Source organism: Ambystoma mexicanum, chromosome 6p, assembly GCF_040938575.1.
Source record: "Ambystoma mexicanum isolate Mex_15411 chromosome 6p, UKY_AmexF1_1, whole genome shotgun sequence".
Classification (NCBI taxonomy): domain Eukaryota; kingdom Metazoa; phylum Chordata; class Amphibia; order Caudata; family Ambystomatidae; genus Ambystoma; species Ambystoma mexicanum.
Window position 1 is genome coordinate 30,947,115 of NC_090935.1, and position 15,876 is coordinate 30,962,990.

The 15,876-nt window shown below is 55.3% G+C and overlaps 9 non-coding genes across 9 annotated transcripts; all 9 read left to right on the top strand.

The window, feature by feature from the left end:
* Positions 1-431: 431 nt before the first annotated feature.
* Positions 432-538, top strand: LOC138512050 (U6 spliceosomal RNA). The gene has a single exon (XR_011280923.1). It is a non-coding gene; the product is annotated as a U6 spliceosomal RNA (small nuclear RNA).
* A 1,739-nt stretch (positions 539-2,277) lies between these two features.
* LOC138512342 (U6 spliceosomal RNA) lies at positions 2,278-2,384 on the top strand. Its single transcript, XR_011281187.1, has one exon. It is a non-coding gene; the product is annotated as a U6 spliceosomal RNA (small nuclear RNA).
* A 1,749-nt stretch (positions 2,385-4,133) lies between these two features.
* Positions 4,134-4,240, top strand: LOC138512051 (U6 spliceosomal RNA). The gene has a single exon (XR_011280924.1). It is a non-coding gene; the product is annotated as a U6 spliceosomal RNA (small nuclear RNA).
* Positions 4,241-5,988: 1,748 nt separating this feature from the next.
* Positions 5,989-6,095, top strand: LOC138512052 (U6 spliceosomal RNA). The gene has a single exon (XR_011280925.1). It is a non-coding gene; the product is annotated as a U6 spliceosomal RNA (small nuclear RNA).
* A 1,744-nt stretch (positions 6,096-7,839) lies between these two features.
* Positions 7,840-7,946, top strand: LOC138512053 (U6 spliceosomal RNA). The gene has a single exon (XR_011280926.1). It is a non-coding gene; the product is annotated as a U6 spliceosomal RNA (small nuclear RNA).
* Positions 7,947-9,685: 1,739 nt separating this feature from the next.
* Positions 9,686-9,792, top strand: LOC138512343 (U6 spliceosomal RNA). The gene has a single exon (XR_011281188.1). It is a non-coding gene; the product is annotated as a U6 spliceosomal RNA (small nuclear RNA).
* Positions 9,793-11,540: 1,748 nt separating this feature from the next.
* LOC138512054 (U6 spliceosomal RNA) lies at positions 11,541-11,647 on the top strand. Its single transcript, XR_011280927.1, has one exon. It is a non-coding gene; the product is annotated as a U6 spliceosomal RNA (small nuclear RNA).
* Positions 11,648-13,391: 1,744 nt separating this feature from the next.
* LOC138512055 (U6 spliceosomal RNA) lies at positions 13,392-13,498 on the top strand. Its single transcript, XR_011280928.1, has one exon. It is a non-coding gene; the product is annotated as a U6 spliceosomal RNA (small nuclear RNA).
* A 1,739-nt stretch (positions 13,499-15,237) lies between these two features.
* Positions 15,238-15,344, top strand: LOC138512056 (U6 spliceosomal RNA). Its single transcript, XR_011280929.1, has one exon. It is a non-coding gene; the product is annotated as a U6 spliceosomal RNA (small nuclear RNA).
* The last annotated feature ends 532 nt before the right edge of the window (positions 15,345-15,876 follow it).

The following is a 15,876-nucleotide window of genomic DNA, read 5'->3' on the forward strand; positions in this document are numbered from 1 at the left end:
AGCAATCCGGGGCTCTCGGGGGTCCGCGCACTAGGCCGCTGCCTCACCTTGCCTATCCTGGAATTCAACAGGGCCCCCCCCAAGCAAACCCTCACAGGCCCTCTGGCTTTTCTCTGGCTTGTGGGACTATTGTGATGCGTCCAGGCACACAGCACCCATCACCCAGGCATTATGACGGGAGGTGCCACTTTGCATGCAGCCTGGACCATGATCCTTTCTTCCTGCATTGCAATAGCCAAGCACACGGAACCTTTCCTTTTGGGCCAAACCAGCAGCGAGGAAGCTTGGGTCGTTGGTCTTTGCCTCTTGGTTCCATACCGGCCCCAGAACCAAACAGTTTCTTGCCAAAGTTAGAGCATAACAAGTCAACCTAGGTCAATAGGCAGCCGATGCGCTGGCTTTTATACACTGGCCAGTTCAGCCCCAAGTGTGTGCTCGCTTCGGCAGCACATATACTAAAATTGGAACGATACAGAGAAGATTAGCATGGCCCCTGCGCAAGGATGACACGCAAATTCGTGAAGCGTTCCATATTTTTAGACACGTGCGTGCCAGGAGAGAAATACCTTTTATTGACAGAATAAAAGGGGCCCCGCTCCCGTGCTGGTCTTGTGCTTGCTCGCTGCCGCGGAAGCCCTTCCCGTTTCTCTTGATCCTCTCTGTGCTGTGCTGCACCGAGAGCGGCTGCCTTGTCCTCTGCTGGCTGCTCATTTCTATATAGCGCTTTCTATATGATCCGCCTCTAGGGGCTCATGGCAAAGAGCGCACAGCCCCTCAAGCTTCACTGCTTCTAGGCCCTACTCTTCATGAGAGCTGGCTGCCTCTAGGTGTGTGATCTCTTTACCCACTTGTGCATTCTTTGCTCAGTGTCATTCGCCAACTGCTCCTTTAAAGCAAGCGAGGGGTGGCAGGGTCTGAAAGGCAGCAGATAGCACGAGAGAGAGTGTGCGTGCGTGCGTGTGTCTGTGTGTATGCAAATCACCAGTCAGCCAGGGCCTGCTGGGAGCCCATTCCGCCAGGCCCACCGGCTTTTGGACAGCTCCCAGATGGTTGGAGAAGGACCAGGCTGGGTTAGGCCACGAAGCAGAGGCTGAGCCGTTCCCTGGTGCGCTTTCTGGAAATGTCTCCCTCATTTGGAAATGTGCCCCTCAGTTGCTGAGGTCCCGAGAAGGCTCGCCTGCGGCGCTCACCAGAGAGGTCTCTGGCCGATCAGGGACGTGAAGGGCTGCCCTGGGACTGTGTCCAACACAAGCCAACCCCCACCCATTGAAGGACAGGACGCACACATGCATAGAAATCATCTGCTGCTTGTTGGGGCCTTCTGGAGGGACCCCTACTGGTGGTGCTTCGAGATGGCGCCTGGTGTTTCCTTGCTGTGCAACCGGGCCCGCCCCACATAAAATCAAAAGTCTATTGCGAGCAGTGAAGGCCAAGGGAATTTAAATGTAATTCAAAGAAACAAAGCACAGAGTTGGGAGCCCAGCCGGATGGCAGTGGAACCCACAACCTTCTGACTCCTAGTCAGGCGCCTTATCCATTGCACCACTGGCCCCCATACCCCTGGTGCCCTCCGTTAGCTCCTAGTGCTGTTCTTCAAGGTGCCTTTCTGAAGCAGGAGCCACTGCAATGCCTGCTGTCCTGATTTTGTAACACACAAGGCTCACGTCCTGGCACAGTTGATAAAAGCAGGCGACAGGCAGCCAATACCTGTTGTAAGAGGCTTCCTGGCCCTACCAAAGGAAAGCAGACCCGGCGGGACTTTGAAGCCACCGTCGCTGAAGCCAGCAGCCAAACGTAAACTTACATCGGTTTGAAAATGCATCTCTGGCTTGAAGGCGGGGGCAGCAGCAATCCGGGGCTCTCGGGGGTCCGCGCACTAGGCCGCTGCCTCACCTTGCCTATCCTGGAATTCAACAGGGCCCCCCCCAAGCAAACCCTCACAGGCCCTCTGGCTTTTCTCTGGCTTGTGGGACTATTGTGATGCGTCCAGGCACACAGCACCCATCACCCAGGCATTATGACGGGAGGTGCCACTTTGCATGCAGCCTGGACCATGATCCTTTCTTCCTGCATTGCAATAGCCAAGCACACGGAACCTTTCCTTTTGGGCCAAACCAGCAGCGAGGAAGCTTGGGTCGTTGGTCTTTGCCTCTTGGTTCCATACCGGCCCCAGAACCAAACAGTTTCTTGCCAAAGTTAGAGCATAACAAGTCAACCTAGGTCAATAGGCAGCCGATGCGCTGGCTTTTATACACTGGCCAGTTCAGCCCCAAGTGTGTGCTCGCTTCGGCAGCACATATACTAACATTGGAACGATACAGAGAAGATTAGCATGGCCCCTGCGCAAGGATGACACGCAAATTCGTGAAGCGTTCCATATTTTTAGACACGTGCGTGCCAGGAGAGAAATACCTTTTATTGACAGAATAAAAGGGGCCCCGCTCCCGTGCTGGTCTTGTGCTTGCTCGCTGCCGCGGAAGCCCTTCCCGTTTCTCTTGATCCTCTCTGTGCTGTGCTGCGCCGAGAGCGGCTGCCTTGTCCTCTGCTGGCTGCTCATTTCTATATAGCGCTTTCTATATGATCCGCCTCTAGGGGCTCATGGCAAAGAGCGCACAGCCCCTCAAGCTTCACTGCTTCTAGGCCCTACTCTTCATGAGAGCTGGCTGCCTCTAGGTGTGTGATCTCTTTACCCACTTGTGCATTCTTTGCTCAGTGTCATTCGCCAACTGCTCCTTTAAAGCAAGCGAGGGGTGGCAGGGTCTGAAAGGCAGCAGATAGCACGAGAGAGAGTGTGCGTGCGTGCGTGTGTCTGTGTGTATGCAAATCACCAGTCAGCCAGGGCCTGCTGGGAGCCCATTCCGCCAGGCCCACCGGCTTTTGGACAGCTCCCAGATGGTTGGAGAAGGACCAGGCTGGGTTAGGCCACGAAGCAGAGGCCGAGCCGTTCCCTGGTGCGCTTTCTGGAAATGTCTCCCTCATTTGGAAATGTGCCCCTCAGTTGCTGAGGTCCCGAGAAGGCTCGCCTGCGGCGCTCACCAGAGAGGTCTCTGGCCGATCGTGGCCGATCAGGGACGTGAAGGGCTGCCCTGGGACTGTGTCCAACACAAGCCAACCCCCACCCATTGAAGGACAGGACGCACACATGCATAGAAATCATCTGCTGCTTGTTGGGGCCTTCTGGAGGGACCCCTACTGGTGGTGCTTCGAGATGGCGCCTGGTGTTTCCTTGCTGTGCAACCGGGCCCGCCCCACATAAAATCAAAAGTCTATTGCGAGCAGTGAAGGCCAAGGGAATTTAAATGTAATTCAAAGAAACAAAGCACAGAGTTGGGAGCCCAGCCGGATGGCAGTGGAACCCACAACCTTCTGACTCCTAGTCAGGCGCCTTATCCATTGCACCACTGGCCCCCATACCCCTGGTGCCCTCCGTTAGCTCCTAGTGCTGTTCTTCAAGGTGCCTTTCTGAAGCAGGAGCCACTGCAATGCCTGCTGTCCTGATTTTGTAAAACACAAGGCTCACGTCCTGGCACAGTTGATAAAAGCAGGCGACAGGCAGCCAATACCTGTTGTAAGAGGCTTCCTGGCCCTACCAAAGGAAAGCAGACCCGGCGGGACTTTGAAGCCACCGTCGCTGAAGCCAGCAGCCAAACGTAAACTTACATCGGTTTGAAAATGCATCTCTGGCTTGAAGGCGGGGGCAGCAGCAATCCGGGGCTCTCGGGGGTCCGCGCACTAGGCCGCTGCCTCACCTTGCCTATCCTGGAATTCAACAGGGCCCCCCCCAAGCAAACCCTCACAGGCCCTCTGGCTTTTCTCTGGCTTGTGGGACTATTGTGATGCGTCCAGGCACACAGCACCCATCACCCAGGCATTATGACGGGAGGTGCCACTTTGCATGCAGCCTGGACCATGATCCTTTCTTCCTGCATTGCAATAGCCAAGCACACGGAACCTTTCCTTTTGGGCCAAACCAGCAGCGAGGAAGCTTGGGTCGTTGGTCTTTGCCTCTTGGTTCCATACCGGCCCCAGAACCAAACAGTTTCTTGCCAAAGTTAGAGCATAACAAGTCAACCTAGGTCAATAGGCAGCCGATGCGCTGGCTTTTATACACTGGCCAGTTCAGCCCCAAGTGTGTGCTCGCTTCGGCAGCACATATACTAAAATTGGAACGATACAGAGAAGATTAGCATGGCCCCTGCGCAAGGATGACACGCAAATTCGTGAAGCGTTCCATATTTTTAGACACGTGCGTGCCAGGAGAGAAATACCTTTTATTGACAGAATAAAAGGGGCCCCGCTCCCGTGCTGGTCTTGTGCTTGCTCGCTGCCGCGGAAGCCCTTCCCGTTTCTCTTGATCCTCTCTGTGCTGTGCTGCACCGAGAGCGGCTGCCTTGTCCTCTGCTGGCTGCTCATTTCTATATAGCGCTTTCTATATGATCCGCCTCTAGGGGCTCATGGCAAAGAGCGCACAGCCCCTCAAGCTTCACTGCTTCTAGGCCCTACTCTTCATGAGAGCTGGCTGCCTCTAGGTGTGTGATCTCTTTACCCACTTGTGCATTCTTTGCTCAGTGTCATTCGCCAACTGCTCCTTTAAAGCAAGCGAGGGGTGGCAGGGTCTGAAAGGCAGCAGATAGCACGAGAGAGAGTGTGCGTGCGTGCGTGTGTCTGTGTGTATGCAAATCACCAGTCAGCCAGGGCCTGCTGGGAGCCCATTCCGCCAGGCCCACCGGCTTTTGGACAGCTCCCAGATGGTTGGAGAAGGACCAGGCTGGGTTAGGCCACGAAGCAGAGGCTGAGCCGTTCCCTGGTGCGCTTTCTGGAAATGTCTCCCTCATTTGGAAATGTGCCCCTCAGTTGCTGAGGTCCCGAGAAGGCTCGCCTGCGGCGCTCACAGAGAGGTCTCTGGCCGATCGTGGCCGATCAGGGACGTGAAGGGCTGCCCTGGGACTGTGTCCAACACAAGCCAACCCCCACCCATTGAAGGACAGGACGCACACATGCATAGAAATCATCTGCTGCTTGTTGGGGCCTTCTGGAGGGACCCCTACTGGTGGTGCTTCGAGATGGCGCCTGGTGTTTCCTTGCTGTGCAACCCGGCCCGCCCCACATAAAATCAAAAGTCTATTGCGAGCAGTGAAGGCCAAGGGAATTTAAATGTAATTCAAAGAAACAAAGCACAGAGTTGGGAGCCCAGCCGGATGGCAGTGGAACCCACAACCTTCTGACTCCTAGTCAGGCGCCTTATCCATTGCACCACTGGCCCCCATACCCCTGGTGCCCTCCGTTAGCTCCTAGTGCTGTTCTTCAAGGTGCCTTTCTGAAGCAGGAGCCACTGCAATGCCTGCTGTCCTGATTTTGTAACACACAAGGCTCACGTCCTGGCACAGTTGATAAAAGCAGGCGACAGGCAGCCAATACCTGTTGTAAGAGGCTTCCTGGCCCTACCAAAGGAAAGCAGACCCGGCGGGACTTTGAAGCCACCGTCGCTGAAGCCAGCAGCCAAACGTAAACTTACATCGGTTTGAAAATGCATCTCTTGCTTGAAGGCGGGGGCAGCAGCAATCCGGGGCTCTCGGGGGTCCGCGCACTAGGCCGCTGCCTCACCTTGCCTATCCTGGAATTCAACAGGGCCCCCCCCAAGCAAACCCTCACAGGCCCTCTGGCTTTTCTCTGGCTTGTGGGACTATTGTGATGCGTCCAGGCACACAGCACCCATCACCCAGGCATTATGACGGGAGGTGCCACTTTGCATGCAGCCTGGACCATGATCCTTTCTTCCTGCATTGCAATAGCCAAGCACACGGAACCTTTCCTTTTGGGCCAAACCAGCAGCGAGGAAGCTTGGGTCGTTGGTCTTTGCCTCTTGGTTCCATCCCGGCCCCAGAACCAAACAGTTTCTTGCCAAAGTTAGAGCATAACAAGTCAACCTAGGTCAATAGGCAGCCGATGCGCTGGCTTTTATACACTGGCCAGTTCAGCCCCAAGTGTGTGCTCGCTTCGGCAGCACATATACTAAAATTGGAACGATACAGAGAAGATTAGCATGGCCCCTGCGCAAGGATGACACGCAAATTCGTGAAGCGTTCCATATTTTTAGACACGTGCGTGCCAGGAGAGAAATACCTTTTATTGACAGAATAAAAGGGGCCCCGCTCCCGTGCTGGTCTTGTGCTTGCTCGCTGCCGCGGAAGCCCTTCCCGTTTCTCTTGATCCTCTCTGTGCTGCACCAAGAGCGGCTGCCTTGTCCTCTGCTGGCTGCTCATTTCTATATAGCGCTTTCTATATGATCCGCCTCTAGGGGCTCATGGCAAAGAGCGCACAGCCCCTCAAGCTTCACTGCTTCTAGGCCCTACTCTTCATGAGAGCTGGCTGCCTCTAGGTGTGTGATCTCTTTACCCACTTGTGCATTCTTTGCTCAGTGTCATTTGCCAACTGCTCCTTTAAAGCAAGCGAGGGGTGGCAGGGTCTGAAAGGCAGCAGATAGCACGAGAGAGAGTGTGCGTGCGTGCGTGTGTCTGTGTGTATGCAAATCACCAGTCAGCCAGGGCCTGCTGGGAGCCCATTCCGCCAGGCCCACCGGCTTTTGGACAGCTCCCAGATGGTTGGAGAAGGACCAGGCTGGGTTGGGCCACGGAGCAGAGGCCGAGCCGTTCCCTGGTGCGCTTTCTGGAAATGTCTCCCTCATTTGGAAATGTGCCCCTCAGTTGCTGAGGTCCCGAGAAGGCTCGCCTGCGGCGCTCACAGAGAGGTCTCTGGCCGATCGTGGCCGATCAGGGACGTGAAGGGCTGCCCTGGGACTGTGTCCAACACAAGCCAACCCCCACCCATTGAAGGACAGGACGCACACATGCATAGAAATCATCTGCTGCTTGTTGGGGCCTTCTGGAGGGACCCCTACTGGTGGTGCTTCGAGATGGCGCCTGGTGTTTCCTTGCTGTGCAACCGGGCCCGCCCCACATAAAATCAAAAGTCTATTGCGAGCAGTGAAGGCCAAGGGAATTTAAATGTAATTCAAAGAAACAAAGCACAGAGTTGGGAGCCCAGCCGGATGGCAGTGGAACCCACAACCTTCTGACTCCTAGTCAGGCGCCTTATCCATTGCACCACTGGCCCCCATACCCCTGGTGCCCTCCGTTAGCTCCTAGTGCTGTTCTTCAAGGTGCCTTTCTGAAGCAGGAGCCACTGCAATGCCTGCTGTCCTGATTTTGTAACACACAAGGCTCACGTCCTGGCACAGTTGATAAAAGCAGGCGACAGGCAGCCAATACCTGTTGTAAGAGGCTTCCTGGCCCTACCAAAGGAAAGCAGACCCGGCGGGACTTTGAAGCCACCGTCGCTGAAGCAAGCAGCCTAACGTAAACTTACATCGGTTTGAAAATGCATCTCTGGCTTGAAGGCGGGGGCAGCAGCAATCCGGGGCTCTCGGGGGTCCGCGCACTAGGCCGCTGCCTCACCTTGCCTATCCTGGAATTCAACAGGGCCCCCCCCCAAGCAAACCCTCACAGGCCCTCTGGCTTTTCTCTGGCTTGTGGGACTATTGTGATGCGTCCAGGCACACAGCACCCATCACCCAGGCATTATGACGGGAGGTGCCACTTTGCATGCAGCCTGGACCATGATCCTTTCTTCCTGCATTGCAATAGCCAAGCACACGGAACCTTTCCTTTTGGGCCAAACCAGCAGCGAGGAAGCTTGGGTCGTTGGTCTTTGCCTCTTGGTTCCATACCGGCCCCAGAACCAAACAGTTTCTTGCCAAAGTTAGAGCATAACAAGTCAACCTAGGTCAATAGGCAGCCGATGCGCTGGCTTTTATACACTGGCCAGTTCAGCCCCAAGTGTGTGCTCGCTTCGGCAGCACATATACTAAAATTGGAACGATACAGAGAAGATTAGCATGGCCCCTGCGCAAGGATGACACGCAAATTCGTGAAGCGTTCCATATTTTTAGACACGTGCGTGCCAGGAGAGAAATACCTTTTATTGACAGAATAAAAGGGGCCCCGCTCCCGTGCTGGTCTTGTGCTTGCTCGCTGCCGCGGAAGCCCTTCCCGTTTCTCTTGATCCTCTCTGTGCTGTGCTGCACCGAGAGCGGCTGCCTTGTCCTCTGCTGGCTGCTCATTTCTATATAGCGCTTTCTATATGATCCGCCTCTAGGGGCTCATGGCAAAGAGCGCACAGCCCCTCAAGCTTCACTGCTTCTAGGCCCTACTCTTCATGAGAGCTGGCTGCCTCTAGGTGTGTGATCTCTTTACCCACTTGTGCATTCTTTGCTCAGTGTCATTCGCCAACTGCTCCTTTAAAGCAAGCGAGGGGTGGCAGGGTCTGAAAGGCAGCAGATAGCACGAGAGAGAGTGTGCGTGCGTGCGTGTGTCTGTGTGTATGCAAATCACCAGTCAGCCAGGGCCTGCTGGGAGCCCATTCCGCCAGGCCCACCGGCTTTTGGACAGCTCCCAGATGGTTGGAGAAGGACCAGGCTGGGTTAGGCCACGAAGCAGAGGCTGAGCCGTTCCCTGGTGCGCTTTCTGGAAATGTCTCCCTCATTTGGAAATGTGCCCCTCAGTTGCTGAGGTCCCGAGAAGGCTCGCCTGCGGCGCTCACCAGAGAGGTCTCTGGCCGATCAGGGACGTGAAGGGCTGCCCTGGGACTGTGTCCAACACAAGCCAACCCCCACCCATTGAAGGACAGGACGCACACATGCATAGAAATCATCTGCTGCTTGTTGGGGCCTTCTGGAGGGACCCCTACTGGTGGTGCTTCGAGATGGCGCCTGGTGTTTCCTTGCTGTGCAACCGGGCCCGCCCCACATAAAATCAAAAGTCTATTGCGAGCAGTGAAGGCCAAGGGAATTTAAATGTAATTCAAAGAAACAAAGCACAGAGTTGGGAGCCCAGCCGGATGGCAGTGGAACCCACAACCTTCTGACTCCTAGTCAGGCGCCTTATCCATTGCACCACTGGCCCCCATACCCCTGGTGCCCTCCGTTAGCTCCTAGTGCTGTTCTTCAAGGTGCCTTTCTGAAGCAGGAGCCACTGCAATGCCTGCTGTCCTGATTTTGTAACACACAAGGCTCACGTCCTGGCACAGTTGATAAAAGCAGGCGACAGGCAGCCAATACCTGTTGTAAGAGGCTTCCTGGCCCTACCAAAGGAAAGCAGACCCGGCGGGACTTTGAAGCCACCGTCGCTGAAGCCAGCAGCCAAACGTAAACTTACATCGGTTTGAAAATGCATCTCTGGCTTGAAGGCGGGGGCAGCAGCAATCCGGGGCTCTCGGGGGTCCGCGCACTAGGCCGCTGCCTCACCTTGCCTATCCTGGAATTCAACAGGGCCCCCCCCAAGCAAACCCTCACAGGCCCTCTGGCTTTTCTCTGGCTTGTGGGACTATTGTGATGCGTCCAGGCACACAGCACCCATCACCCAGGCATTATGACGGGAGGTGCCACTTTGCATGCAGCCTGGACCATGATCCTTTCTTCCTGCATTGCAATAGCCAAGCACACGGAACCTTTCCTTTTGGGCCAAACCAGCAGCGAGGAAGCTTGGGTCGTTGGTCTTTGCCTCTTGGTTCCATACCGGCCCCAGAACCAAACAGTTTCTTGCCAAAGTTAGAGCATAACAAGTCAACCTAGGTCAATAGGCAGCCGATGCGCTGGCTTTTATACACTGGCCAGTTCAGCCCCAAGTGTGTGCTCGCTTCGGCAGCACATATACTAACATTGGAACGATACAGAGAAGATTAGCATGGCCCCTGCGCAAGGATGACACGCAAATTCGTGAAGCGTTCCATATTTTTAGACACGTGCGTGCCAGGAGAGAAATACCTTTTATTGACAGAATAAAAGGGGCCCCGCTCCCGTGCTGGTCTTGTGCTTGCTCGCTGCCGCGGAAGCCCTTCCCGTTTCTCTTGATCCTCTCTGTGCTGTGCTGCGCCGAGAGCGGCTGCCTTGTCCTCTGCTGGCTGCTCATTTCTATATAGCGCTTTCTATATGATCCGCCTCTAGGGGCTCATGGCAAAGAGCGCACAGCCCCTCAAGCTTCACTGCTTCTAGGCCCTACTCTTCATGAGAGCTGGCTGCCTCTAGGTGTGTGATCTCTTTACCCACTTGTGCATTCTTTGCTCAGTGTCATTCGCCAACTGCTCCTTTAAAGCAAGCGAGGGGTGGCAGGGTCTGAAAGGCAGCAGATAGCACGAGAGAGAGTGTGCGTGCGTGCGTGTGTCTGTGTGTATGCAAATCACCAGTCAGCCAGGGCCTGCTGGGAGCCCATTCCGCCAGGCCCACCGGCTTTTGGACAGCTCCCAGATGGTTGGAGAAGGACCAGGCTGGGTTAGGCCACGAAGCAGAGGCTGAGCCGTTCCCTGGTGCGCTTTCTGGAAATGTCTCCCTCATTTGGAAATGTGCCCCTCAGTTGCTGAGGTCCCGAGAAGGCTCGCCTGCGGCGCTCACAGAGAGGTCTCTGGCCGATCGTGGCCGATCAGGGACGTGAAGGGCTGCCCTGGGACTGTGTCCAACACAAGCCAACCCCCACCCATTGAAGGACAGGACGCACACATGCATAGAAATCATCTGCTGCTTGTTGGGGCCTTCTGGAGGGACCCCTACTGGTGGTGCTTCGAGATGGCGCCTGGTGTTTCCTTGCTGTGCAACCGGGCCCGCCCCACATAAAATCAAAAGTCTATTGCGAGCAGTGAAGGCCAAGGGAATTTAAATGTAATTCAAAGAAACAAAGCACAGAGTTGGGAGCCCAGCCGGATGGCAGTGGAACCCACAACCTTCTGACTCCTAGTCAGGCGCCTTATCCATTGCACCACTGGCCCCCATACCCCTGGTGCCCTCCGTTAGCTCCTAGTGCTGTTCTTCAAGGTGCCTTTCTGAAGCAGGAGCCACTGCAATGCCTGCTGTCCTGATTTTGTAACACACAAGGCTCACGTCCTGGCACAGTTGATAAAAGCAGGCGACAGGCAGCCAATACCTGTTGTAAGAGGCTTCCTGGCCCTACCAAAGGAAAGCAGACCCGGCGGGACTTTGAAGCCACCGTCGCTGAAGCCAGCAGCCAAACGTAAACTTACATCGGTTTGAAAATGCATCTCTGGCTTGAAGGCGGGGGCAGCAGCAATCCGGGGCTCTCGGGGGTCCGCGCACTAGGCCGCTGCCTCACCTTGCCTATCCTGGAATTCAACAGGGCCCCCCCCAAGCAAACCCTCACAGGCCCTCTGGCTTTTCTCTGGCTTGTGGGACTATTGTGATGCGTCCAGGCACACAGCACCCATCACCCAGGCATTATGACGGGAGGTGCCACTTTGCATGCAGCCTGGACCATGATCCTTTCTTCCTGCATTGCAATAGCCAAGCACACGGAACCTTTCCTTTTGGGCCAAACCAGCAGCGAGGAAGCTTGGGTCGTTGGTCTTTGCCTCTTGGTTCCATCCCGGCCCCAGAACCAAACAGTTTCTTGCCAAAGTTAGAGCATAACAAGTCAACCTAGGTCAATAGGCAGCCGATGCGCTGGCTTTTATACACTGGCCAGTTCAGCCCCAAGTGTGTGCTCGCTTCGGCAGCACATATACTAAAATTGGAACGATACAGAGAAGATTAGCATGGCCCCTGCGCAAGGATGACACGCAAATTCGTGAAGCGTTCCATATTTTTAGACACGTGCGTGCCAGGAGAGAAATACCTTTTATTGACAGAATAAAAGGGGCCCCGCTCCCGTGCTGGTCTTGTGCTTGCTCGCTGCCGCGGAAGCCCTTCCCGTTTCTCTTGATCCTCTCTGTGCTGCACCAAGAGCGGCTGCCTTGTCCTCTGCTGGCTGCTCATTTCTATATAGCGCTTTCTATATGATCCGCCTCTAGGGGCTCATGGCAAAGAGCGCACAGCCCCTCAAGCTTCACTGCTTCTAGGCCCTACTCTTCATGAGAGCTGGCTGCCTCTAGGTGTGTGATCTCTTTACCCACTTGTGCATTCTTTGCTCAGTGTCATTCGCCAACTGCTCCTTTAAAGCAAGCGAGGGGTGGCAGGGTCTGAAAGGCAGCAGATAGCACGAGAGAGAGTGTGCGTGCGTGCGTGTGTCTGTGTGTATGCAAATCACCAGTCAGCCAGGGCCTGCTGGGAGCCCATTCCGCCAGGCCCACCGGCTTTTGGACAGCTCCCAGATGGTTGGAGAAGGACCAGGCTGGGTTAGGCCACGGAGCAGAGGCCGAGCCGTTCCCTGGTGCGCTTTCTGGAAATGTCTCCCTCATTTGGAAATGTGCCCCTCAGTTGCTGAGGTCCCGAGAAGGCTCGCCTGCGGCGCTCACCAGAGAGGTCTCTGGCCGATCGTGGCCGATCAGGGACGTGAAGGGCTGCCCTGGGACTGTGTCCAACACAAGCCAACCCCCACCCATTGAAGGACAGGACGCACACATGCATAGAAATCATCTGCTGCTTGTTGGGGCCTTCTGGAGGGACCCCTACTGGTGGTGCTTCGAGATGGCGCCTGGTGTTTCCTTGCTGTGCAACCGGGCCCGCCCCACATAAAATCAAAAGTCTATTGCGAGCAGTGAAGGCCAAGGGAATTTAAATGTAATTCAAAGAAACAAAGCACAGAGTTGGGAGCCCAGCCGGATGGCAGTGGAACCCACAACCTTCTGACTCCTAGTCAGGCGCCTTATCCATTGCACCACTGGCCCCCATACCCCTGGTGCCCTCCGTTAGCTCCTAGTGCTGTTCTTCAAGGTGCCTTTCTGAAGCAGGAGCCACTGCAATGCCTGCTGTCCTGATTTTGTAACACACAAGGCTCACGTCCTGGCACAGTTGATAAAAGCAGGCGACAGGCAGCCAATACCTGTTGTAAGAGGCTTCCTGGCCCTACCAAAGGAAAGCAGACCCGGCGGGACTTTGAAGCCACCGTCGCTGAAGCAAGCAGCCAAACGTAAACTTACATCGGTTTGAAAATGCATCTCTGGCTTGAAGGCGGGGGCAGCAGCAATCCGGGGCTCTCGGGGGTCCGCGCACTAGGCCGCTGCCTCACCTTGCCTATCCTGGAATTCAACAGGGCCCCCCCCAAGCAAACCCTCACAGGCCCTCTGGCTTTTCTCTGGCTTGTGGGACTATTGTGATGCGTCCAGGCACACAGCACCCATCACCCAGGCATTATGACGGGAGGTGCCACTTTGCATGCAGCCTGGACCATGATCCTTTCTTCCTGCATTGCAATAGCCAAGCACACGGAACATTTCCTTTTGGGCCAAACCAGCAGCGAGGAAGCTTGGGTCGTTGGTCTTTGCCTCTTGGTTCCATACCGGCCCCAGAACCAAACAGTTTCTTGCCAAAGTTAGAGCATAACAAGTCAACCTAGGTCAATAGGCAGCCGATGCGCTGGCTTTTATACACTGGCCAGTTCAGCCCCAAGTGTGTGCTCGCTTCGGCAGCACATATACTAAAATTGGAACGATACAGAGAAGATTAGCATGGCCCCTGCGCAAGGATGACACGCAAATTCGTGAAGCGTTCCATATTTTTAGACACGTGCGTGCCAGGAGAGAAATACCTTTTATTGACAGAATAAAAAGGGCCCCGCTCCCGTGCTGGTCTTGTGCTTGCTCGCTGCCGCGGAAGCCCTTCCCGTTTCTCTTGATCCTCTCTGTGCTGTGCTGCACCGAGAGCGGCTGCCTTGTCCTCTGCTGGCTGCTCATTTCTATATAGCGCTTTCTATATGATCCGCCTCTAGGGGCTCATGGCAAAGAGCGCACAGCCCCTCAAGCTTCACTGCTTCTAGGCCCTACTCTTCATGAGAGCTGGCTGCCTCTAGGTGTGTGATCTCTTTACCCACTTGTGCATTCTTTGCTCAGTGTCATTCGCCAACTGCTCCTTTAAAGCAAGCGAGGGGTGGCAGGGTCTGAAAGGCAGCAGATAGCACGAGAGAGAGTGTGCGTGCGTGCGTGTGTCTGTGTGTATGCAAATCACCAGTCAGCCAGGGCCTGCTGGGAGCCCATTCCGCCAGGCCCACCGGCTTTTGGACAGCTCCCAGATGGTTGGAGAAGGACCAGGCTGGGTTAGGCCACGAAGCAGAGGCTGAGCCGTTCCCTGGTGCGCTTTCTGGAAATGTCTCCCTCATTTGGAAATGTGCCCCTCAGTTGCTGAGGTCCCGAGAAGGCTCGCCTGCGGCGCTCACCAGAGAGGTCTCTGGCCGATCAGGGACGTGAAGGGCTGCCCTGGGACTGTGTCCAACACAAGCCAACCCCCACCCATTGAAGGACAGGACGCACACATGCATAGAAATCATCTGCTGCTTGTTGGGGCCTTCTGGAGGGACCCCTACTGGTGGTGCTTCGAGATGGCGCCTGGTGTTTCCTTGCTGTGCAACCGGGCCCGCCCCACATAAAATCAAAAGTCTATTGCGAGCAGTGAAGGCCAAGGGAATTTAAATGTAATTCAAAGAAACAAAGCACAGAGTTGGGAGCCCAGCCGGATGGCAGTGGAACCCACAACCTTCTGACTCCTAGTCAGGCGCCTTATCCATTGCACCACTGGCCCCCATACCCCTGGTGCCCTCCGTTAGCTCCTAGTGCTGTTCTTCAAGGTGCCTTTCTGAAGCAGGAGCCACTGCAATGCCTGCTGTCCTGATTTTGTAACACACAAGGCTCACGTCCTGGCACAGTTGATAAAAGCAGGCGACAGGCAGCCAATACCTGTTGTAAGAGGCTTCCTGGCCCTACCAAAGGAAAGCAGACCCGGCGGGACTTTGAAGCCACCGTCGCTGAAGCCAGCAGCCAAACGTAAACTTACATCGGTTTGAAAATGCATCTCTGGCTTGAAGGCGTGGGCAGCAGCAATCCGGGGCTCTCGGGGGTCCGCGCACTAGGCCGCTGCCTCACCTTGCCTATCCTGGAATTCAACAGGGCCCCCCCCAAGCAAACCCTCACAGGCCCTCTGGCTTTTCTCTGGCTTGTGGGACTATTGTGATGCGTCCAGGCACACAGCACCCATCACCCAGGCATTATGACGGGAGGTGCCACTTTGCATGCAGCCTGGACCATGATCCTTTCTTCCTGCATTGCAATAGCCAAGCACACGGAACCTTTCCTTTTGGGCCAAACCAGCAGCGAGGAAGCTTGGGTCGTTGGTCTTTGCCTCTTGGTTCCATACCGGCCCCAGAACCAAACAGTTTCTTGCCAAAGTTAGAGCATAACAAGTCAACCTAGGTCAATAGGCAGCCGATGCGCTGGCTTTTATACACTGGCCAGTTCAGCCCCAAGTGTGTGCTCGCTTCGGCAGCACATATACTAAAATTGGAACGATACAGAGAAGATTAGCATGGCCCCTGCGCAAGGATGACACGCAAATTCGTGAAGCGTTCCATATTTTTAGACACGTGCGTGCCAGGAGAGAAATACCTTTTATTGACAGAATAAAAGGGGCCCCGCTCCCGTGCTGGTCTTGTGCTTGCTCGCTGCCGCGGAAGCCCTTCCCGTTTCTCTTGATCCTCTCTGTGCTGTGCTGCACCGAGAGCGGCTGCCTTGTCCTCTGCTGGCTGCTCATTTCTATATAGCGCTTTCTATATGATCCGCCTCTAGGGGCTCATGGCAAAGAGCGCACAGCCCCTCAAGCTTCACTGCTTCTAGGCCCTACTCTTCATGAGAGCTGGCTGCCTCTAGGTGTGTGATCTCTTTACCCACTTGTGCATTCTTTGCTCAGTGTCATTCGCCAACTGCTCCTTTAAAGCAAGCGAGGGGTGGCAGGGTCTGAAAGGCAGCAGATAGCACGAGAGAGAGTGTGCGTGCGTGCGTGTGTCTGTGTGTATGCAAATCACCAGTCAGCCAGGGCCTGCTGGGAGCCCATTCCGCCAGGCCCACCGGCTTTTGGACAGCTCCCAGATGGTTGGAGAAGGACCAGGCTGG